The 25639-nt window shown below is 43.1% G+C and overlaps 1 protein-coding gene across 2 annotated transcripts in view; it reads right to left on the bottom strand.

The window, feature by feature from the left end:
* The window catches only part of KIAA1958 (KIAA1958 ortholog), a 195200-nt gene extending 170391 nt beyond the window's left edge, over window positions 1-24809 (bottom strand). For both annotated transcript variants that reach the window (XM_040417319.1, XM_040417317.1), the window contains exon 1: window positions 24534-24809. The gene's annotated coding sequence lies outside the window, so the exon portion shown is untranslated. The remainder of the gene's footprint in view (window positions 1-24533) is intronic.
* Between the last annotated feature and the right edge of the window lie 830 nt (window positions 24810-25639).

Raw genomic sequence — 25639 nt, 5'->3', positions numbered from 1 at the left:
TGTTGTGTTGCAGCACCCTTAGGCCTGCTTTACATATATCAGTTGTTTACATATCCCAGCTATTTCAGGCCGGGAGCCGGACACAACATATACAGTGCACCGATCCAGCATCTGTACACCAATAGTGCCAGACAGAAAAACTGAGCATGCAGAAAACTATGTGATCAGCGCTGGGTTCAGTTCTCCTCTGACGTTTTCTACTTCACCCAGAGGGGAACTAAGACAGATCACGGACATTACTTTTGCACAAGTTTCTACACACAAGGGGATATGACTTCTGAAACAAATTATTTAAAAAAAACTATCTTTGTTGCCTATAGCAGCCACAAGAGCAGAATATGAAATGCAGACTGTGCTGAGATTGGGCGCTATGGGCCATAAATCCAGTTTATTTTACACCATTTCCGTCCCCATATTTCAGTAAACACATGAATGATTCTTTTAATAACTGAGTCATTAAATAGAACTGTCAAGGATGTCATGAACCTGGAGTCTGTTGGAGGCACGCCACTGATACCTCTAGACCTGTTATTCAGACAATTTCATAGACAAGGTCATGTTCTGAGTCATATTGGTTTCTAACTACCTAAGAGGACAATATATATGTTGAATGCATTCTTAACAGCTAAATTTGGTGCAGAAGCTGTACTAAAAATCTTGCGACCACTAAATTGAGCTGCCAAAAATGACAGTGTGAACAACTGCTTAAAGAATCTGTGCTTGATACATAAGTTTTGATACATAACTGACCAGTAAGACCGCCACCAATGTAAAGAACAGGGGAGGGGGATCCTGTTCCCTGATCTGATGGAGCAGCAGGTTGAACGTTCAACATGTGCCCTGCTGCTCCATTCATTTAATATGGGACTACCAGAGATAACCAAGTACAGCACTCCCCTATTTCCAGCGGTCCCATAGAGAATGAATGGAGCAGCAGGGGGCATGGGACCCCTGTTCTTGGGATTGGTAGGGTCCCAGTGGATGGACCCCCACCAGTTTGTTATCCCCTACCCTGTGGATAAGTGATAGCTTCAAAATGTGGCATAACCCCTTTAACCATGCTACCCTGACAATTTCTACCAATGTTAAAACAACATTACAAGAATACAAAACTATTAAATTGCTATGACATTTTTCCTAAAAAAAAAAAGTTCAAAAGGATAGGTCATCAATATCGGATTGGTTACACGTTCCGAACCCTGGCACTTTACTAGTAATACTGGAACTACATAGCTCTGTACACTGTGTAGAGGTCAGGCAGCACTCAGTTTTGCTTTTAGACATGTTAGCGAGCATGCATGGATGATTTGTGTGATAATATAATGATTTCAGGTTACTTTCACATCCGCGCTTTCCCTTTCTGCTATTGAGATCCGTCATAGGATCTCAATAGTGGGGGAAAACGCTTCAGTTTTGTCCCCATTCATTGTCAATGGGGACAAAACTGAACTGAAGGGAACGGTGCGCACCTGAATGCATTCTGTTCCGTTTCATTGTGTTCCCATGATACAGACAAAAGCGCAGCAAGCAGCGTTTTTTTCAGTGCGTCCTGGGATGCGGAGCAAGACGGATCTGACACAAAAGAAAACGGATCTGTCCCCCATTGACTTACAATGGTTTTAATACCAGATCCGTCATGGCTATTTTACAAATACAACCGGATCTGTTCATAACGGATGCAGGCGGTTGTATCATTGTGACGGAAGCATTTTTGCTGATCCATGACGGATCCAGCAAAAACACAGATGTGAAAGTAGCCTTAACTGTCATTGATGTCATGAAACTAGAGTCTGGATGGGCAGCCATCACATTTTAGCTCTCTGTTAAGCTTTCCACTGGTTGGACACATCGGAATACCTTAAAGGGGATCTCTGGGAATTCATAAAATAAAATCACTGAAAATAGTTAAATTACTTTATTATGAATATATTCCCAAATACCTTTCATTAGTTAAAATGGCTTGTTTTGTCTAGGGAGCAATTTTGTATGTATTAATTGGACGGCGGACATTTTATTTTCCATGAGGATTGCTTCCCAGACACAAAGAGTCATCATAACTAATGAAAGGTATTTGGGAACATATTTATAATAAAATAATATTTAAGTATTTTCAGTAATTTTATTGAATTCCCAAAGAACCCCTTTAAAACAGTACTCAAATGTATCCCTCAGTGGATCCATTCACTTCAATGTGGAAAATAGAGTCCAAAATATTAAACTCTGGACTCTGTTTGACCTGCTTTCTGTTTGTGTACATCTTTTTGATGGACATATAGGCATAATGGCATATTCAAAGGGTTTTCCGAGACTTAAATACTGATGACCTTTCTGACACCCGAGAACCCCGCCAATCAGCTGTAGTAGTGCTGCCATCTTCTCACTGCTTTCCTTAGACCAGTGAGGTCAAGTTCATCGGGCACATGGCCTAGGAGCAGCTCAGCCCCATTAAAGTGAATGAGGCTGAGCTGTGATACCAAGCACAGCCGCTATACAATTTATGGCGCTGTCCTTGGTAAGCTGTGAGAAGTCCGCAGCACTCACAGGAGAGCTGGTGCCTTCTCAAACAGCTGCTCGGTGGAGGTCCTGGGTGTCAGACCCTCACTGACCAGAGGATAGGTCATCAGTATTTAAGTCTTGGAAAACCCCTTTAAATTATGGTATTCTGTCCTCAAAAACTGTAGAGACAGAAAGCAGATCAAACACAGGCCAAAGTTTAATCTTTTGGACTCCTTTGTCTCAATGAATTGAATGGATCCTCTGAATGATACATTTGTTGGGTTATTCAAAAGTAACCCCCAACGAAAAGCTTAACAGATAGCTACAAGATAATGTGAACAGTCCCTAAACCTTTTGCCATTTACAGTAGGTGGTACAAAACCCTATAGACAAACCAGTGTGCTGAAATATCTTTTTACAATACACTAGTCAGAAATAGCAGCAATGACAGAAATAGAGAAGATACAATGTGAACTGAGAAAGATGATGGAGATAGATGGTGAGGGCTTTAGTAATAATAATCCAGGAGAACCACAGTATGACAGCTACCAATGTAATGTGAGCCATTTGTCTTTCAGAATTGCATTGAAAACGTATTGTTTAGATGCATATTCAAAGAAAAGCCCGGCATATTTTATACTGAGATTTCAAAGAAATCAGCATAACTCTATTTTCCACACCATGCATCTGATTAATTCATTTGTTCTACTGCCAACAGTAGCTGAGTAGAAAATATCAGCTTTTTACAGATAAAATAGACATGACATTTAAGGGGGATGTCACAAACTAATGCAAGAAATAAACATTCACTACCTGTATAGAATAAATAGTGTGTGTGGGGGTGGGGGGGTATTCTCAATGCCCTCTTATGCTGCAATTGGAACTGTCAGTGAGATCATGTGGCTGCTACAGTTGTTTGGCGGACATTATAGGTGTTGTTCAGTCCTTTTATAATGATGGCCTCACCTCACCTCAGGACACGCCATCAATATCAGATCCGTAGCGGGCTGACAGTCTACCAATCGTCTGGCACCAGAACTACACAACTGGCTACTACAGCACTGGTTAAATGGCCGGGAATGGAGTTATAAGCTTCCAGTATATGGAGCAGGCTCAGCTCATACTTCCCTTACCTGAACATGACGTACAGTTACGTCATTTTGAGATAAGAGGCTAGGAACAAGAAGCTCCTAATGCGCCTCCTACTGATTTTTATTATCCATATACCTGGCAGCAGCAGTATTAGGGTACGACCACACGGAGTGGGCACACATGTGGTTACCGCATGCATAATCACATGGTCAGGGTGCATATTTTGTCTGCGATCATTTATGTGAATATTCACGGTTCTCTAGCATTCTGACCAACTTCAAATAGTGACACATGTTAGATATGTTAACCATATACTGCAAGCAGCTACTCAGCTGTATACCCCATGGGGTCAGCAGCTGCAAGCAGCAGGACATCTTTTACATAGGGTCAACCGCACGTAAATCAGGTGCAGGCATCACAGGTCTATCTCTGAAACCTATTTCCCCATTCACTTCTATTGGAAAATGATATGCTGCGGTTCCTAACCGTAATGTGACTGCATTGTGTGGTTGTACTCTTAGGCCCCTTTCACACGGGCGAGTATTCCGCGCGGATGCGATACGTGAGGTGAACGCATTGCACCCGCACTGAATACCGACCCATTTACTTCTATGGGGCTGTTCACATGAGCGGTGATTTTCACGCATCACTTGTGTGCTGCGTAAAAATCGCAGCATGCTCTATATTCTGCGTTTTTCACGCAACGCAGGCCCCATAGAAGTGAATGGGGTTGCGTGAAAATCGCAAGCATCCGCAAGCAAGTGCGGATGCGGTGTGATTTTCACGCACGGTTGCTAGGAGACGATCGGGATGGAGACCCGATCATTATTATTTTCCCTTATAACATGGTTATAAAGGAAAATAATAGCATTCTGAATACAGAATGCATTGTAAAACAGCGCTGGAGGGGTTAAAAAATAAATAAAAATAATTTAACTCACCTTAGTCCACTTGATCACGGCCCGGCATCTCCTTCTGTCTCCTTTGTTGAATAGGACCTGTGGTGAGCATTAATTACAAAAACAGGACCTTTGATGACGTCACTCCGGTCATCACATGGTACATCACATGATCTTTTACCATGGTGATGGATCATGTGATGACCGGAGTGACGTCCTCAAAGGTCCTGTTCCTGTAATTAATGCTCACCACAGGTCCTGTTCAACAAAGGAGACAGAAGGAGATGCCAGGCTACGCGATCAAGTGGACTAAGGTGAGTTAAATTTAACCCCTCCAGCGCTAGTTTACTATGCATTCTGTATTTTCCCTTATAACACGAAAATAATAATGATCGGGTCTCCATCCCGATCGTCTCCTAGCAACCGTGCGTGAAAATCGCACCTCCAGATGGCGACCAAAATGGTTTGTAGTCTTGTCGCCATTTGCGTCTAGCCTATGTCATATATCTTCTATATGAAAAAGAATCTTCATATAAAAGAGAGGATAAAAAAATATATATATATATATATATATATATATATTATCCTTCAGGCGGACATAAAAAACGCCTCTAAGTTCTTTTTATCAAGTATCTTAATTTGATTTGTGCAAGCAGTGAAACAAAGGAACAATTGTATATGCAAAATATATAATCGTTTATTATGAAAACAAAGAATATAAAAACAATACAACTGCAAAACAAATGATGAAGTTACAAAGTAACACCCAAAATGTACCACACGGTGGTGTTAACACACCCCTATCTGATCAGCACAGTATGATTTATTGATTCATGACAACCAGTGTCATATTTTTAACAAACGGACTCATATACCAAGAGAAACTTAGGATCTTCTGTTATCAAACAGGCTATAACAATAAAACATGGATTTACAGGAAAATTAACTGTTATCCCTTGACTCTGTTTTCCTATGACCAATCAAAAATATATGATATTAATATGATAAAATATTCAACTCGGCAATCAGACTAAGGAAAATAACTTTCCAAGGGTTTAGTCCTCTTTTCAAATAATGTCAGATCTTCCATTAACAATATGCATCTTTGCTAAGAGAATGATCAGCATTATGGAGGCACCTAACACTATATATTCCCACAATATGGGAACTCTTGGCTATATACCGAGAGAAATATCTTATTAATATCACGAGTAATAAACAAAATATACGTTACCGGGTCAAAGGTAGACAGAGTTCAGATGGGACCAGTTCTGAAGAACTTTCCTAGTAATCCAAAAGGAATAATCCAAGTTTCTTCTGGTAAAGTTTTCTTTTTGATTGAATGAATGGATGGATCAATGGATATATGGATCTTTTTCTCTAGCTCTCTTTTTTTTCTCTTGCTAACTTTTCATGCTACTCCGCACACGAGTAATTATTCCCCCCCCCCCCCCTTATCTAAGAATCATCCCCTTTAGATTAGGGATTCCCAATCAGGTAGGGTGGGTGTATTCGCATGCTAATAACATCATGACGTTATCTCAACTCCTAATATGGTATAGAACAAATAATGAAATAATATAATGTTGTCCATTTGCCTCCAGATGGCACTGCGGTACTGTAGATGAACATCCCAACTTTTAAGCATAAAATTAAATATCTAATAATATGTTTACATGACTTTGTTGACCTTTCTTACCATAAATCATTGAGGAAGGTCTTTTCCTGACACTTTTAATTACCTATATCCTGGACTTGTTGGAGTTGACTGTCTTCTCCTATCTTTTTGAAATATAGTTTGACTTGGTGAAAGTTTTATATAGCGGCTTTGATGCTTGGCATCGGAACTTGTACATTTCACTTATCTACACCCATGAATAACTATTGTTTTGAAATGGCATTTTCTTTTCCCAGAAACCCAATTAACATAAACTTACTTGTTTCTGTACCTTCTATAATACCTTCTAAATGGTAAATAAATGGTATAACATATATATAAATCGATACATTGTTACACATAGATAACACATTATATGAATTATTGATTAACATATGTTGTAAACTAAATATACCATGCAGAGATATATATATAATATAATTATGAATATATAAATTGAACCTCATACAGCAGGTGTGCGATAAGGACATGAGTCCTTATCAAGTAACCTTGTTCCCTCCAGACAGACATGTTTTAGGGAGTTGACTTACTCCTTAATAGATGGTCTCTTATCTTTAGCACTAACTTTTAATACAATGTCCGTTTATGTTCACAATTATTTTTTTTATATATAGACTGAACTTGCCATGAACTCATCTTGGCTTTCTCAGCCATATAATATAACTTTGTTTCAGGCTGATCTTATTCTTAAAGGCAATGAGATGAGCGTTCATTTTGATTATAATGTCATTAGATAATATTGTATGAAAATGCACAACACCCCTCCGCTGCTCTGCCGCTTTAAGAAGAAAGGTCTTACATCCAGCAGACACACAGCAATCCAATAACAGAGCTCCGTACAGTACAGAGCTCTGTTATTAGTGAGGAGGCTGCTGATTTGTCAGTATCAGCGTGCTGCCGTACCATTGGTTGCTCCTCTCACACCCCCCTTCTCCCACGCTGAACACAGCAGCTTGCTTTTCAGTTATGAAAACGGGGAGTGCGCTCACTGCCGACTGCTCCATAGACAAGGAGCAGCTAAAGTAGACGAGTTTTTCAGTCATGCGACGCACGGAGGTGAGCGTTCTGCGTACACTGCGTCATGTGCTGAGGGTGCCCTGTGCCCCCCATAACGCTGGGCTTTATGTCTCCTCACACTAGCAGATGAAACTGATTCCATAGCTTATTTACGCAATTCTGTCACAGGGCCTGGTGCACTTTGTCTGTGTGCTAAATAAAAAGAAAGGAATGCACTGTTGCCAGCACGACCAATCATCGTAGTGTAGTGCACTGTTTCAAATTGTGACAGTGAATGGGGTCGCATTGCAACGTCACGTATCAGGGACCAGACCAGCCCACCGCGTCACGTGACAAGGGTTGCCCAAGCCCTTCAGGCCGATTCACCTCACGCCCTCACACGCTGTTACGCCCTACATCTGGCCGTAACTTGAGCATAAATTGCCACCTGAAGCCTGCAAGCACACCTACGCACTAACACAAAACTTTCACTGCCACCACCCGTCCGTTATAGGGTCGACAGGACACCGCTGAGTGTTTCACTCGCAATCAGACACTCACACGATAGAAAGCCTCGCGGAAAAACAACATACAGCCTTAGACTGCACACACACTCTTCATGGAGCTAACAGGTTCTTAAGGTTACAAGACAAACCATAAAACTTTTAGGTTTAATGTATAAAAAAAAATAGACAGTACTTGGTTACAAAAAAATGATTAACAAGAGATACATAAATGGCAAACAATTGTAAAATAAAAAGGAGAAAACAAAAGAAAGTTCTGATACTTAGCAGTTGCGTGGTAAAAGTCCTTTCCTCCCAGGAGATTTGGGCAGAGTGCACAAACCAATTTGATTGCATCTCCCACTTTGTGACACCAAATATCCAGGGATTGCATGTTTATGCCTTTCCTCCAGGGGCAGGCCTGAGGGGGATTTTCCCTTCCACCTCTGACTCATCCCCTCTGGGCCAAGCTTTATTACCCATGCAACCGGCCCACTGGCCATCTAGGGAACAGGTATGAAAATATCTAAAATATATCTTCACCAGGGCAACTGGGAAACTACAGACCCCAGACCTTATTCATAATTCATATCTCATCGTTCCGAGTCCTAGCATATCAAACGAGACACGTCCAGGACGCTCGGAAGATGAGATCCTTATTTTAAGAAAATGAAGGCGAGTTGATACGCCATGTCTGGTGTCCATGCGATTCCCCTCATCATACCAGATATGATGAGCTGGGTTTTGGAGACGTCAGCCTCATCCTGAACAAGTTATTAAGGATTACAACTTATTGTTCATTCTCTGGTATGAAGCCCCCATGCTGACACACGGCGCCGGAGATTCTGTTGTCCCCTGTCCTGAGTGTGAGTGGCTGCTGACATGGGCAATACAAATACATAAATACATACTGTATATGAATGTGAATCACACTGGACTATGTTACACTACGACATATACCCATAAAACATATAATATCACAGCAAACATAACTAGGAATAAGGCGGTCCTTATTCCTGAAACCTGCCCCTTTTAAGAGATGGCAAGGGAGATTGATTCACAGATCATCTCCTGAGCCCATCTCAATGCCTTCTCCAGGACAGGATTGTGAGTGATCAGCCCACCTCTCACACAAAGGTCAATCATATCAAGATCACTGGGAGCCATCATAGCTAAGCTCACATAACAATGGTACAGTAGATGTCCCATGATCTTAAGAAAGTCCTCTTCCCTTACTTCAGGAAATGTCTCAAGAAGAGGGCTCACCCCGGAACTGTGGATATCTGGTGGGTCCGTTTTAATGTTGGAGGGCCTATCATCTCTGACCCCCCTCACAACTGGTGACAAGATCTGCCTCAGCGCATCTCAATGTTGATTCTCTGCTGCTACATCCAGTGAGGTATCAGCCACTAGGTCACCATTATCAGTCTCATTTGTCAGTCCATAGTATGGGTGCTGTGGACCTGCAGTCAGTACGGTCTTCATGACGACGGCTGGACAAAGTGAAGGGGCTTCACTCGTCAGCTCCTCCATCCTCTGCTCAATGTTTGACTTCTTGACAGGGAGATTGTCCTTCTCCCCAACATTAACACAATTTACAGCCTCTGCCTCTGAAGATCCTTTCGTGGCTTCAATGTATTCCATGTTGTCTTCAGCTATATTAACAAAGTCCATGCCTTTATCAACAATGTCCATACTTTTATCAGCAATGTCCATACCTCCAAATCCAGGGTCTTGGACACTAGAGTTCTCCGCGGGATATGCATCCAGGTCTGCAACATCAGCAGAATCTTGGGCCCCTGCATCAGGGGACCCTTCAGTTAGGTCACTGTCCCCCACTGCATCGCCTCCGTCAATGGGATCCTCACCAACAGTGTCCATGCATCCATTTCCCGCCCTGGGACAATAGAATCTTTAATAACGTTTCCCTCTCACAACTCACCTGTCTCTTCTGAAACACTGCAATTTTCCTCTGAAGATGCAGGTTCACAAGCAAGACCCTCCTGAGACATTCCATTTAGCTCCGGTGGTGTCTCCAGGAAGAAATAATACAGAGAGATAGGGATTTCTGAGACTTCCATGTTTTTGAAGCTGTCCCACAAGTCCCCACAGGCCCACATGCCTTTAAATTACAGTCCTTGTCATAATCCCCACACAGTACCTTGCTGGTTCTGCAAGTCTCCTCCTCAGGTGCTGCTGTGTTGTCCACAACTGGGGTATCCACATTCTGGGGTGTCCTCTGCCCCACATTGGTTCCAAGCCCCACAGTGGTAGTCACATCTTTCACCGGCAAAGTCCGCTTAAGAGCAGTGTACTTGGGTTTGAGCATCTTGGCACAATTCAGCTCACCCTGTTGGATGATAGCGCTTTTTATGGTGTTATAATCCAGGTAGGTCTCTGGAGGCAAATACGCCAACGTTTCCAGGTCTGCTTTCAGACTAAGGATGAAGAAGTGTGCCCAGTGCTCCGAGGCCAAGTGGAATCGTCGGCAAATTTCCTCAACCTTAGGCCCCAGGGAGTGTAGTTCCTCGTCTGTCTCCATGAGGGGGAAATCTTCCAGATCGGGCTCGTACTGTACTATACTCTTGGTGCTCCCACACATTTATGCCATCTTCCTGCAGAATTCTCTCTTCCTTTTTATAGAAGACTGGAGAATCTCCAGGCGCTTTTGAGGCTCCCATCCACTCAAACTCTGTAAGACCAGGCCCATGTAGAACTTCATGCTCTTCAGCGGTTGCCAAATAAAAAGATAGAAAAAAGAAAAACAAGAAGGGGGGGCTTGTTTGCACGTATGTCTATAGAACAAAAATCAAGTACTGTGATTGTCTTGTATGCTGGTTTACCTCACAAGGTTTCTACTAGCCTTTAGTGTCAGGAATAAATTCGTAAACCAGACACTAAAGCCTTAATCACATAAAAATAGCGATATCCCACCGCTGCCACCAATTTGTCATGTAACGGGGACCAGACCAGCCCACCGTGTCACGTGACAAGGGTTGCCCAAGCCCTTCAGGCCGATTCACCTCTCGCCCTTACACGCTGTTACGCCCTACGCCGGGCCGTAACTTGAGCATAAATCGCCACCTGAAGCCTGCAAGCACACCCACGCACTAACACGAAACTTTCACTGCCACCACCCGTCCGTTATAGGGTTGACAGGACACCCCTGAGTGTTGCACTCACAAGTAGACACTCACATGATAGCAAGCCTCACGGAAAAACAACATACATCCTTAGACTGCACACACACTCTTCATGGAGATTACGAGACAAACCATCAAAATTTTAGGTTTAATGTATACAAAAAATAGACAGTACTTGGTTACAAAACATGATTAACAAGAGACATACATAAATGGCAAACAATTGTAAAATAAAAAGGAGAAAACAAAGAAAGTTCTAATACTTAACATTTGTGTGGTAAAAGTCCTTTCCTTTCAGGAGATTTGGACAGAGTAATGGTGCACAAACCAATTCGATTGCATCTCCCACTTTGTGACACCCAAATATCCAAGGATTGCATGTTTATGCCTTTCCTCCAGGGGCAGGCCTGAGGGGTATTTTCCCTCCCACCTCTGACTCAGCCCCTCTGGGCCAAGCTTCATTACCCATGCAACCGGCCCACTGGCCATCTAGGGAACAGGTATGAAAATATCAAAAAGATATCTTCACCAGGGCAACTGGGAAACTACAGACTCCAGACCTTCTTCATAATTCATATCTCATCATTCCGAGTCCTAGCATATCAAATGAGACACGTCCAGGATGCTCGGAAGAAGAGATCCTTATTTTAAGAAGATGAAGGCGAGTTGATATGCGATGCCCCCATCATACCAGATATGATGAGCTGGGTTTGGGAGACGTCAGCCTCATCCTGAACAAGTTATTAAGGATTACAACTTATTGTTCATTCTCTGGTATGAAGCCCCCATGCTGACACACCGCACCGGAGAGTCTGCTGTCCCCTGTCCTGAGTGTGACCAGCAAACGAGCCCATCCTGGTTAGCCAGGCTTATCTAACCTGTGGTTATGTAATAAATGGCCATTTGGGACAACCACTTTACACCCTCTTTTTTATTTTTTTGCACTTAGTCCATCCTTTTTGTATGCACAGTGCGGCTGATGTGCAGGAGAGGTCCAACGGCGCTCCTCATTAAAATATGGCTGTTACCTGCCAGGCTTCAGGTGGAGTCTCGACAGAACAGCAGGATTAGGGCATGCAGCATCGCAGACATGGTGAGCGGGAGAGGTCGCAATTAGGGAACAAAATTTTATGCGAATCGACTTTGGATGTTTCATCCGAAGTCGATTTGCTCATCCCTAGTCGCAATAACGACTGTACAAGTGTCATGGACACCTGTACAGACAGTTTTTCTCCCTAAAAAATGTCTAATGCGTATGAATACGCACGATAATTTAACTGCCATTCATGGAACAGGGGATCACGCGCCACTGCCGACTGCTCATGAAGTGCCAGGGACAGCATGGCGGGAACGGAGCCTCTGCTGAGCAAAGACCATGTGCCCAGGTGATGTATCTGCTGCTGGGAGCCCAATGTGAAGGTTTATGAATGGAAAAACTAATAGCCAAGAGGCTAAAGAAAACGCTGTTTCTGACCCTTATGTTACAACAAAAGTTTGGCGACAAAAAAATTTCATTTGGCTCCTAAATTTATCAGATTGGGAGCCAATGGCTCCTTGATGTTTTTTTTTGTCTGGAGCACTGCAACTGGTAACACCCATCTGGACCTTCCTCGCAGACTGCTTGTAATTCATTCATTACTTCTGGCAGGAAATCTAACCCTTAAAGGACCCTGCCATTTTTCACCTTAAAGGGTTTCTGTCATCAGAAATAACGTTACAGTGGCGGAAATAATTATTTGACCCCTCACTGATTTTGTAAGTTTGTCCAATGACAAAGAAATGAAAAGTCTCAGAACAGTATCATTTCAATGGTAGGTTTATTGTAACAGTGGCAGATAGCACATCAAAAGGAAAATCGAAAAAATAACTTTAAATAAAAGATAGCAACTGATTTGCATTTCATTGAGTGAAATAAGTATTTGAACCCTCTAACAAAAAAAGACTTAATACTTGGTGGAAAAACCCTTGTTTGCAAGCACAGAGGTCAAACGTTTCTTGTAATTGATGACCAAGTTTGCGCACATTTTAGGAGGAATGTTGGTCCACTCCTCTTTGCAGATCATCTCTAAATCCCTAAGGTTTCGAGGCTGTCTCTGTGCAACTCTGAGCTTGAGCTCCCTCCATAGGTTTTCGATTGGATTAAGGTCCGGAGACTGACTAGGCCACTCCATGACCTTAATGTGCTTCTTCTTGAGCCACTCCTTTGTTGCCTTTGCTGTATGTTTTGGGTCATTGTCGTGCTGGAACACCCATCCACGACCCATTTTCAGTTTCCTGGCAGAGGGAAGGAGGTTGTCGCTCAGGATTTCACGATACATGGCTCCGTCCATTTTCCCGTTTATGCGAATAAGTTGTCCTGTGCCCTTAGCAGAAAAACACCCCCAAAGCAAAATGTTTCCACCCCCATGCTTGACGGTGGGGACGGTGTTTTGGGGGTCATAGGCAGCATTTTTCTTCCTCCAAACACAGCGAGTTGAGTTAATGCCAAAGAGCTCTATTTTGGTCTCATCAGACCACAGCACCTTCTCCCAGTCACTCTCTGAATCATTCAGGTGTTCATTGGCAAACTTCAGACGGGCCTGCACATGTGCCTTCCTGAGCAGGGGGACCTTGCGAGCCCTGCAGGATTTTAATCCATTGCGGTGTAATGTGTTTCCAATGGTTTTCTTGGTGACTGTGGTCCCTGCTAATTTGAGGTCATTAACTAACTCCTCCCGTGTAGTTCTAGGATGCTTTTTCACCTTTCTCAGAACCATTGACACCCCACGAGGTGAGATCTTGCGTGGAGCCCCAGAGCGAGGTCGATTGATGGTCATTTTGTGCTCCTTCCATTTTCGAACAATCGCACCAACAGTTGTCACCTTCTCTCCCAGCTTCTTGCTAATGGTTTTGTAGCCCATTCCAGCCTTGTGCAGGTCTACAATTTTGTCTCTGACATCCTTGGACAGCTCTTTGGTCTTTCCCATGTTGGAGAGTTTGGAGTCTGCTTGATTGATTGATTCTGTGGACAGGTGTCTTTTATACAGGTGACTAGTTAAGACAGGTGTCCTTAATGAGGGTGACTAATTGAGTAGAAGTGTCTAACCACTCTGTGGGAGCCAGAACTCTTAATGGTTGGTAGGGGTTCAAATACTTATTTCACTCAATGAAATGCAAATCAGTTGCTATCTTTTATTTAAAGTTATTTTTTCGATTTTCCTTTTGATGTGCTATCTGCCACTGTTACAATAAACCTACCATTGAAATGATACTGTTCTGAGACTTTTCATTTCTTTGTCATTGGACAAACTTACAAAATCAGTGAGGGGTCAAATAATTATTTCCGCCACTGTATGTGGCTGACTGACATTAGCGATGTGTTATGTAGCTGACTGACATTAGCGGCACAGTGAGGAAGCCGGCAGAAGGAGCACGTCCTTCACTCACTGCGCCTGAGCCGAATACTAAACGGGACGGCGCAGGTGCGGGATTTAGGGGACACTGAGGAGAACTCGGACGTCAATCAACTATACATGGGCATGCCAAAGGGTGTGTAGACCGAGCCTCTAGGTGCTGCAACAATGCCCCACTAGCACCTGGAGGCTCATTAGCATATTATAAAAGTCATTATTTTAAGAGAATGCGTCAGGCAGGGAGTTATAAAGCATAATGTTATGTACTGCTGACATTAGCCCATCGCCAATGTCAGTCAGCTACATAACGTTATTTCTCATAACATAAACCCTTTAACCACTTGCCATCTGGGCCATTTGCCCCCTTCCTGACCAGGCCTAATTTTGCAAAACTGACATATCTCACTTTATGTGGTAATAACTTTGGAACGCCTTTACTTATCCAAGTCATTCAGAGATTGTTTTCTCGTGACACATTGTACTTCTCTGCTTTTAAAACAGAAAGTGATACCTCATAAAATATTTATTACTTAACATTCCCCATATGTCTACTTTATGTTGGCATCATTTTGGAAATGTCATTTTATTTTTTTAGGACGTTAGAAGGCTTAGAAGTTTAGAAGCAATTCTTCCAATTTTTAAGAAAATTGCCAAAACCAACTTTTTAAGGACCAGTTCAGGTCTGAAGTCACTTTGTGGGGCCTACATAGTGGATACCCCCATAAATGACCCCATTGTAGAAACTACACCCCTCAAGGTATTCAAAACCGATTTTATAAACTTTGTTAACCCTTTAGGCGTTCCACAAGAATTAAAGGAAAATGGAAATCAAAGCAGATTTTCCATTTTAATCAATTTTTTTCTTTAACACATCGATGGTTAACAGCCAAACAAAACTCAATATTTATTACCCAGATTCTGCGGTTTACAGAAACACCCCACATGTGGTCATAAACTGCTGTATGGGCACACGGCAGGGCGCAGAAGAAAAGGAACTCCACATGGTTTTTAGATGCCATGTCCCATTTGAAGCCCCCTGATGCACCCTTACAGTAGAAACTCATAAGAAGTGACCCCATTTTGGAAACTAGGGGATAAGGTGCCAGTTTAATTGCTACTATTTTGGGGTACATATGATTTTTTGATCATTCATTATAACACTTTATGGGGCAAGGTGACCAATAAATTGGTTGTTTTAGCACAGTTTCTATTTATTTATTTTTACAGCGTTCACCTGAGGGGTTCAGTCAAGTGAGTTTTTATAGAGCAGATTGTTACGGACGTGGCGATACCTAATATGTATACTTTTTCTTATTTATTAAAGTTTTACACAATAATAGCATTTTTGAAACAAAAAAATTATGTTTTAATGTGTCCATGTTCTGAAAGCTATAGTTTTCTTATTTTTTGAGAGATTTTCTGACGTAAGGGCTCATTTTTTGCGGGATGAGGTGACGGTTTTATTGGTACCATTTTGTGGGACATACGCATTTTTGATCACTTGGTGTTGCAGTTTTTGTGATGTAAGGTGACAAAAATTGCTTGTTTTGACAATTTTTTTTTTTTTTTTTTTTACGGTGTTCACCCGAGGGGTTAGGTCATGTGATATTTTTATAGAGCTGGTTTTTACGGACGCGGCAATACCAAATATGTCTATTTTATTAAATTTTTTCTATTTTTAACATTTTTTTTTTATTCCTCACATGGGGATTTTTTTTTTTTACATGTGAAACCTTTTTTTTATTTTATTTTTTCAACCCTTTATTTTTTTATTTTACACTTTTCGTCCCCCATAAGGTCATACAAGACCTCTGGGGGACATTTACTTCACTTTTTCTTTTTTTTTTTCACTGTTGATTTCTCCTGTAACTGGGGCTGACATAGTAGCCCCAGTTACAGGAGAAATACACCCCCCAGAGAGGCTGTACAGCATAATTCAGCGCTGTACAGCCTCAGTGCAGCTGAGGTGAGCGCTGTGTATGCAGCGAACTAGAAGGCAGGGACACCTGGGCACTGTCCCTGCCTTTTCTCTGGGTTGCCCTGCTGTCACTGACAGCGGGCAACCCGATCAGCAGCTGCACGATTAGCGTGCAGCTGCAGTTTCTGAACGGACGTTCTGGAACGTCCATTCAGAAATAGAGAACCACCTCCCGGACGTTTATATCCTATGGGCGGACAGGAGGTGGTTAAGGACCAGGCAATTTTTTGCAAATCTGACATGTGTCATTTTATGTGGTATTAACTTTAAAACGCTTTTACTTATCCAGGCCATTCTGAGAGTGTTTTCTCGTCACATATTGTACTTCATGACAGTGGTAAATTTGAGTAAAAAATTATTATTTTTTATAGACAAAAATACCAAATTTTCCAAAAATTTTTAATTTCGTAATTTTCAAAATTTATATTTCTCTGCTTTTAAAACAGATAGTGATACCTCATATAATAGTTATTACTTGACATTTCTACTTCATGTTTGGATCATTTTGTATATGACATTTTCTTTTTTTGGGGACGTTAGAAGGCTTAGAAGTTTAGAAGCAAATCTTAAAATTTTTAAGAAAATTTCTAAAACCCACCTTTTTAAGGACCAGTTCAGGTCTGAAGTCACTTTGTGGGGCTTACATAATAGAAACCACCCATAAATGGCCCAATTTTAGAAACTACACCCCTCAAGGTTCAAAACTGATTTTACAAACTGTGTTAACCCTTTAGGTGTTCAACAAGAATTAAAGGGAACCTGTCACCAGGATTTTATGCATAGAGCTGGGGACATGGGCTGCTAGATGGCCGCTAGCACATCTGCAATACCCAGTCCCCACAGCTCTCTGTGCTTTTATTGTGTTAAAAAACCGTTTTGATCAATATGCAAATGAACCTGATATGTGTCCTGTATCCGGAGATGAGTCCAGCGGAAAGGAGCCCAGCACCGCCCCGCGTCTTCCGAATCTCCTCCTTGCTGGCTGATGTCACAGAGCTGGAGCGCCGAAATCTCGCGATGCGCGAGCTGGCGCATGCGCAGTGTCGGCATCATGTTCATTCCCTGTGCTGGAATCAGCACAGGGAACGAACTACGCATGCGCTAGCTCGCGCATCGCGAGATTTCGGCGCTCCAGCTCTGTGACGTCAGCCAGCAAGGAGGAGATTCGGAGGACGCGGGGCGGTGCTGGGCTCCTTTCCGCTGGACTCATCTCCGGATACAGGACACATATCAGGTTCATTTGCATATTGATCAAAACGTTTTTTTAACACAATAAAAGCGCAGAGAGCTGTGGGGACTGGGTATTGCAGATGTGCTAGTGGCCATCTAGCAGCCCATGTCCCCAGCTCTATGCACAAAATCCTGGTGACAGGTTTCCTTTAAAGGAAAATGGAGATTAAATTTCAGAATTTCACTTTTTTGGGGAAATTATTCATTTTAATCTATTTTTTCAAGTAACAAAGCAAGGGTTAACAGCCAAACAAAACTCAATATTTATTACCCTGATTCTGTAGTTTACAGAAACACCCCATATGTGGTCCTAAACTGCTGTACGGGCACACGGCAGGGCGCAAAAGGAAAGGAACGCCATATGGTTTTTAGAAGGTAGATTTCACTGGGATAAGGCCTCTTTCACACTTGCGTTGTCCGGATCCGTCGTGCACTCCATTTGCCGGAGGTGCCCGTCGGATCCGTAACACCGCAAGTGAACTGAAAGCATTTGAAGACGGATCCGTCTTCAAAATGCGTTCAGTGTTACTATGGCACCCAGGACGCTATTAAAGTCCTGGCTGCCATAGTAGTAGTGGGGAGCGGGGGAGAAGTATACTTACCATCCGTGCGGCTCCCGGGGCGTTCCAGAATGACGTCAGAGCGCCCCATGCGCATGGATGACGTGATCCATGCGATCACGTCATCCATGCGCGTGGGGCGCCCTGACGTCACTCTGAAGCGCCCCGGGAGCGGCACGGACGATAAGTATACTGCTCCCCCGCTCCCCACTACACTTTACCATGGCAAACAGGACTTTAGCGTCCTGGAAGCCATGGTAACCATTCAGAAAAAGCTAAACGTTGGATCCGGTAATGCGCCGAAACGACGTTTAGCTTAAGGCCGGATCCGGATTAATGCCTTTCAATGGGCATTAATTCCGGATCCGGCCTTGCGGCAAGTGTTCAGGATTTTTGACCGGAGCAAAAAGCGCAGCATGCTGCGGTATTTTCTCCGGCCAAAAAACGTTCCGGTCCTGAACTGAAGACATCCTGATGCATCCTGAACGGATTTCTCTCCATTCAGAATGCATTGGGATAATCCTGATCAGGATTCTTCCGGCATAGAGCCCCGACGACGGAACTCTATGCCGGAACAGAACAACGCAAGTGTGAAAGAGCCCTAATTTTAAGTTGCCATGTCACATTTGAAGACCCCCTGATGCACCCCTAGAGTAGAAACTCCCAAAAAGTGACCCCATTTTGGAAACTATGGGATAAGGTGGCAGTTTTGTTGGTACTATTTTAGGGTACATATGATTTTTGGTTCCTCAATATTACACTTTTTGTGAGACAAAGTAACAAAAAATAGCTGTTTTGGCATCGTTTTTATTTTTTGTTATTTACAATGTTCATCTGACAGGTTAGATCATGTGGTATTTTTATACAGCAGGTTGTTACTGACGCGACAATACCAAATAGGACTACTTTTTTTAGTTGTTTGTTTCAGTTTTACATAATAAAGCATTTAAAAAAAAAAAACATTTTTAGTGTCTTCATATTCTTAAAGCCATATTTTTTTTATTTTTTAGGCAACTGTCTTATGTAGGGGCTCATTTTTTTCGGTATGAGATGATGGTTTAATGGGTACTATTTTAGGGTGCATATGACTTTTTGATCGCTTGGTATTACACTTTTTGAGATATAAGTTGACAAAAAAATTGCTTTTTTGACAGTTTTTATTTTTTTATTTTTACGGTGTTCATCTGAGGGGTTAGGTCATGTGATATTTTTATACAGCAGGTTGTTACGGATGCGGCAATACCTGATATGTCTACTTTTTTTATTTATTTAAGTTTTACACAATAAATGCATTTTTGAAACACAAAAATCGTGTTTTAGTGTCTCCATAGTCTGAGAGCCATAGCTTTTTTATTTTTTGGGCGACTTTCTTAGGTAGGGGCTCATTTTTTGCGGGATGAGGTGACGGTTAGATTGGTACTATTTTGGGGAGCATACGCCTTTTTGATCGCTTAGTATTTCACTTTTTGTGATGTAGGGTGACAAAAAATTGATTTAGCACAGTTTTTATTTTATTTTTTTTCTACGGCGTTCAGGTGAGGATGTGATATTTTTATAGAGCCAGTCATTACAGATGCGGCGATACCCAATATGTCTGTTTTCCTTTCTTTTTTTTTCTTTTTTTCCCAATTTTATGTGTTTTATTTTGGGAATTTGTTTCTTTTTACTTGAAACTTTATTTATTTTTTATTATGAAAAACACTTTTTTTTACTTTTTATTTTTGTCCCACTCTGGGACTTCAACTTCTGGGGTCTGATCCTCTCTGCAATGCATTACAATACAACCTGTACTGTAATGCATTGGCTGTCAGCTTTTATGCTGACAGCCTGCCTGTGATACCCACCTTAAGGGCTGGATCTCACAGGCTTCCGTAGGAGGCAAGCCCCGATGCCTATGGAAGGCATTGGGCTTGCCTTCTCTGCCATCGGGTCCCCGCCACTGCAGCACAGGGACCGGATGGGGGAGCAGAGGGCACTCGTACCCTCAGCGAACCTTCTGCATGCCGCTGTCAGCTTTGGTGTCTTCACCAATGCCGGCTTATACAGCAGGGACCCGGCTGTCAGTGACTGCCGGGTTCGTGCCGCTGATCGGGCGTGCGCGTGAGCTGTGCCCGCCCGATCAGCCTGCCATACATGTACGGCGCTGGTCCTTAAGTCACGTCCAGCTGTGACGTACATGTATGGCAAGGGTCCTTAAGGGGTTAAAGGAGAAAACTTTTTCCCCTAATGTAATAGACAGGGTTTTTACCGTCCTATGGATCCAGAGACAATCTTCTCAGTTCCTCCTGTTCTATTTCATGCTGTCTGCAGTCTATAGAGATTAATGGTGACAGGCTCCCTTTAACTATGAAATAAATCCCTCTTTTTTGGGGGGTGTTCAGTTCCAGTTCAGAAAAATAATAACCATGGGCAATAAACAATATGATCCTGGCCTTAAAGATTCACTTTTTAATTAGTACACCATATGGACAAATGTATTAGGACTACACATTCCAATTACTGGAGATTTTGACATCCCATTCTAAATCCATAGGCGTTAATATGGAGTTGGTCCTGCATATGCAGGTAAAAAATCTTCCACTCTTCCGGGAAGGCTTTCTACAAGATTTTGGAGTGTCTGGTGAAATTTTTGCTCATTCATCCAGGAGGGCATCTGTGAGGTCAGACACTGATGTTGGCTCACAATCTGTGTTCTGTTTGATGAGTTGAGGTCAAGGCTCTGTGCAGGCCAGTGAAGTTCTTTCACACTGAACTCCCTAACCATGTCTTTATGGATCTTGTTTGTTCCCATAAAGTTGGAAACATAAAATTGTTCAAAATTTCTTGGTATGCTGAAGCAGTAAAGGGGTTGTCCACCTTTAAGGCCCCCAACGTTGCTGATCCTGCGGAGGGAAGTATACTTAGGCTACTTTCTTACTAGCGTTTTTACTGGATCCGGCAGGGTTCTGCAAAAACGCTTCTGTTACTGATAATACAACCATCTGCATCCGTTATGAACAGATCCGGTTGTATTATCTTTAACATTGCCAAGACGGATCAGTTTTCTATTGTGTCAGAGAAAACTGATCAGTCCCCATTGACTTGCATTGGGGGTCATGCCGGATCCGTCTTGCTCCGCATCCCAGGATGGAAAGCAAACTACAACATGTTGCGGTTTGCTCTCCGGTCTGGGAACGCAACTAAACGGAACGGAATGCATTTTGGAGCATTTCGTTCTGTTCAGTTTTGTCCCGATTGACAATGAATGGGGACAAAACTGAAGCGTTTTTTTCCAGTATTGAGCCCCTATGACGGATCTCAATACCGGAAAACTAAAATGCTAGTGTGAAAGCAGCCTTACCTGCTCCCAATTGGCAGGTTCCGGCTCGTAACCATCCAGGGTTATGGGGTGATGTGTACTGCTGCAGCTAAAGACTGGTCTCAGCGGTGATATTTTCCCTGTGTGTCACGTTAATGGGCCACATGACACATGGGGTACAAACCATTAAAAAGCCAGTCACTAGCTGCAATGGCACACGTGACCCCCATCAGCAGGACCAAAGTGCAGTAGTGGTGGACCAAAGAAGCTGGAACCTGCCAGCAGGTAAATATGCTACCCTCCACAGGCCTGGTAACTTGGGGAGAGGGGGTCTGGCTAAACCCGTTTAAGATTTCCCTTCACTGGAACTGGAGTTTATTATGGAATATCTAGGAGGGAATAGATTTCATAAACTGTCTTGTTACAACAGTGACATCCTATTACAGTGCTACGCTGGAATTTAGTGAGCCAGTCTATCACAAATGTTAGTAAAGGCAGACTGCATGGCCAGGAGCTGGATTTTATACACCTGTGGCAATGGGACTGAATGAATCACCTGAGTTCATTCATTAGGAAGTGTGTCCCAATACTTTTGTCCTACATGTCCATATTCTTGAGCGCAACAGTGATGAACTCAGTCCACTATAAAGTAGACAGAGCTGTCTGCTTCTGGTGGAAAATTATAACCAAACAGCTGATTGGTGGGGGTGCGGTGTGTCACACCCTCGCTGATCGGCTAGTGATGGGCTATCCTGAAGATAGGCCAACACTTAAAGGGAGCCTGTCACCTGGATTTTGTGTATAGAGCTGAGGACATGGGCTGCTAGATGGCCACTAGCACATCTGCAATATCCAGTCCCCATAGCTCTGTGTGCTTTTATTGTGTAAAAAAAAACGATTGGATACATATGCAAATTAACCTGAGATGAGTCCTGTCCGTGACTCATCTCAGGGACAGGACTCATCTCAGGGACAGGACTCATCTCAGGGACAGGACTCATCTCAGGGACAGGACTCATCTCAGGTTAATTTGCATATGTACATGTAGATTGTAAGCCCTCACGGGCAGGGCCCTCTCTCCTTCTGTACCAGTTTGCAACCCGTCTTGTTTATGATTAGTGCAATTATCTGTATTATGTATGTATACCTCTTCTCATATGTACAGCGCCATGGCATGAATGGCGCTTTAATAATAAATAATAATAATAATATGTATCAAATCGGGTTTTTTACACAATAAAAGCACACAGAGCTATGGGGACTGGGTATTGTGGATGTGCTAGCGGCCATCTAGCAACCCATGTCCTCAGCCTTATGCACAAAATCCTGGTGACAGGTTCTTTAAAGGGGTTGTCTGCCTTTTACTATTGATGACCTATCCTAAGGATAGATCATCAATATCAGATCGGTGAGGGTCCGACTCCCGGCACCCCTGCCAATCAGCAGTTTGAAGAGAAGGCAGCGCCCATACAAGTGCTCACCACAGCAATTGCAGCAGTGAACAGGTGTAATTGCAAGTATGGCGTCACCATTCACTTTTATGGGACGCTCTGTCTGTTCATGTGAATACTACAGAGCCGTCCCATTGAAGTGAATGAGGACACGATACTTGTAATTACACCTGTTCACTGCTGCAATTGCTGTGGTGAGCAGGTAAACAGAACAGAGAAGGCAGCACTCGTACGAGCGCTGCCTTCTCTTCAAACAGCTGACGGGAGTCGGAGCCTCGCCAATCTGATATTGATGATCTATCCTGAGAATAGGTCATCAATAGTAAAAAGCGGACAAACCCTTTAAAGGGAACCTGTCACATTGAACATGGTGTCTGAGCTGCGGGCTGCAGGTTATAGAGCAGGAGGAGCTGAGCAGACTGATGTATAGTTTTATGGGAAAAGATTCAGTAAAACTTGTATTTTAGCCCTTTCATCTCCTGCTCATTCTGGGCTTTTTAGTCAAGTAGTCGGTCCTATCGGTGACTGACAACCCACCATCTATGACTGTGTATACAGAGATAGCTGTCAGTCACCGATAGGACCGCCTACTTGACTTTAAAGCCCAGAATGAGCAGGAATGTAAATGACTAAAATACAAGTTTTACTGAATCTTTTCCCATAAAACTATACATCCATCTGCTCAGCTTCTCCTGCTCTATAACATGCTGCCTACAGATTAGGTCACATTTTCATGGTGACAAGTCCCTTTAATAAAAGATCCCATAAAGAATGTGCAGGATAACATGCATTAAAAAAAACTTTAGGAGCAAGACAAGAAATTTAATGCATAAATCTATTGAACATATGCAAAAGTAGAACCTTTCGGGAGAAAAACTGGACAAAGTTTGGATGAAAATGAGTGACTTGCCTCTCCAAGCGAAGGACACGTGAGAGATATATTTTCTTATATATAATATGACCAAAGGACTAAGGACACGGGCATTTTATATGTCGCTGAAACAGAACGGCAAAGCTCTGAAGTGAACCCAGATGTCCTGAGCTCCTATTAAATAGATATGGTGCTGCCGCCGCCACCTGTATAATAGGAGATGCCACTCGCTGAGTATTACCACAGTACTGTGTTTTCTCACGACTGGCGAGCTGCTCCGAAATATACTGCATGACTGATACACATGAAAAAGTCCACCGCCTATTATTCCTAGAATTGGCATTTTACAGGCAATTCCTACTTTACTGTAACCCTATCCGCGCTGCAATCCACGCACTGCCATCTCCTCCTGCAAAATATTAAGACCTCGTCCTTCCAATTCCCCACTCTGTACCTTTCAGCATTGATACTGGTCCTCCGGCATGCGGAGAATCATTAAACAGGTCCTACTAAAAAGAAGTGTTCTGCATTCTCGGTCTGCCCCTTTAACAGGACTGGAGGAATAAGTATTAGTACCCCGGGGCAGCCTTTGTGACAGGCGGTCGGAGGAGACATAAAGGGAGATAATGGAAGATAGGGAATGCTAAGGAGCACACTTGGCTGGGCGAAGGATAAATCACTTTTAATATCATATTCTAATATGTCTCTCTCCTTGACATCCTTCCTTATAGAGTCTCAGTGAGAATACCACACAGGCATGCAATAAGATGCAGGATGATCAGCAATAAGTAATGACGTCACATCCCCACAGCTGATGTCATAGGAGATTCCTTCGGCCATGTAATAAGAGGCTCCAGCCGATCAATACAGCTCCAGACAGGAGAGTCTCCTCACGTGATGGTGACCTCTCTGCATACAAAAGCCTCCCCTCCATGGAATTGCTTACCTGCAGGTGGATCCCCATAGACATTGCCTGAAGTATATGATAAGTTCTGCTGTTATTAAATGGCCCTCCCACAGTCCTCTCCTGCCGTTCTCTTTTAGGGGGACTCCTCTCCCCCATCCACCGCTGTGTGTGTCTGTAAGGAGGGGTATAATAACCTAGACAGTATCCCCTTTCACGGCAGCTCCGCCCAGTCGATGATCTTATAGCGGCCAGTCACAGGAGGAGATACGAGGGGAGATACAAATACAGAACGTAAGGAGGAGCTGCTACCGGAAATTGAATTCCCTCTCATAAATATACCACAGGAAGTATGTAATAATACATACAGTCGGGCTTCGCCGTCGCCACCTCCCATTCACTATGAGGGGAGGCGGGAAATACAGTGCGGAGGCCCCGCCCCCCGCCTGACTGGGACAGTTCTGTCAGGCGTTCTAGAAGGCGCGCTCGCGGCGAGCTTGTCCCATTGTTGTGAGGAGAAGGCTCGAGCGTGTGCGCGCCTCCATCACAGCAGAGTTGGGGTAGCCGCCAGCTCCATTATAGTGCTAACCTTGTGGCTCACTTTTGGGATACGGATAAGGTGTTCTCACATACAGTCGGTGTTTAGTGGCATTTACTTTACTCACTTATATTCTATTTGCCATTTTTGGATACACTCAGGTGGTGGAGTTTAAGGACGTCTCCACACACTGCAGGTTTTGTTGCAGAAATTTACGCAACTGAAAATCAGTTCCATTCCTTGCAAGCATATAGATTGGTGCAAGTCCCATTCAGCTGAATGGAACTGATTTTCAGTCCTGGAAAATTCTGCAGCAAAATCCGCAGGTGCACTAACTGTGGTTTCTGCCCATCCTGCAAAAAGCAAGCCCCCACACAATTATGTTGACAGAAAATTAAAAATTGCTATGGATGTTAATATATGACGATGCAAAATACAACTGATTTTTAAAGGGAACCTGTCAACTCAAAAATGCATCTACACCCGCCAGCAGTACCTCGTAGTAGCCCGCTAATAATCATATATTTCATCCTGTTGTCCGATGCTGCGTAAATTCAAAAAACGCGGTTTTATTCTCCATCAGCGCTATAGTGCCGGCCAGCTTGAAGAG

Source organism: Bufo bufo, chromosome 2 (genome assembly GCF_905171765.1).
Source record: "Bufo bufo chromosome 2, aBufBuf1.1, whole genome shotgun sequence".
Classification (NCBI taxonomy): Eukaryota; Metazoa; Chordata; class Amphibia; order Anura; family Bufonidae; genus Bufo; species Bufo bufo.
Note: the sequence above shows the minus strand (reverse complement) of the source record. Positions and strands in the feature narration are given on the sequence as shown.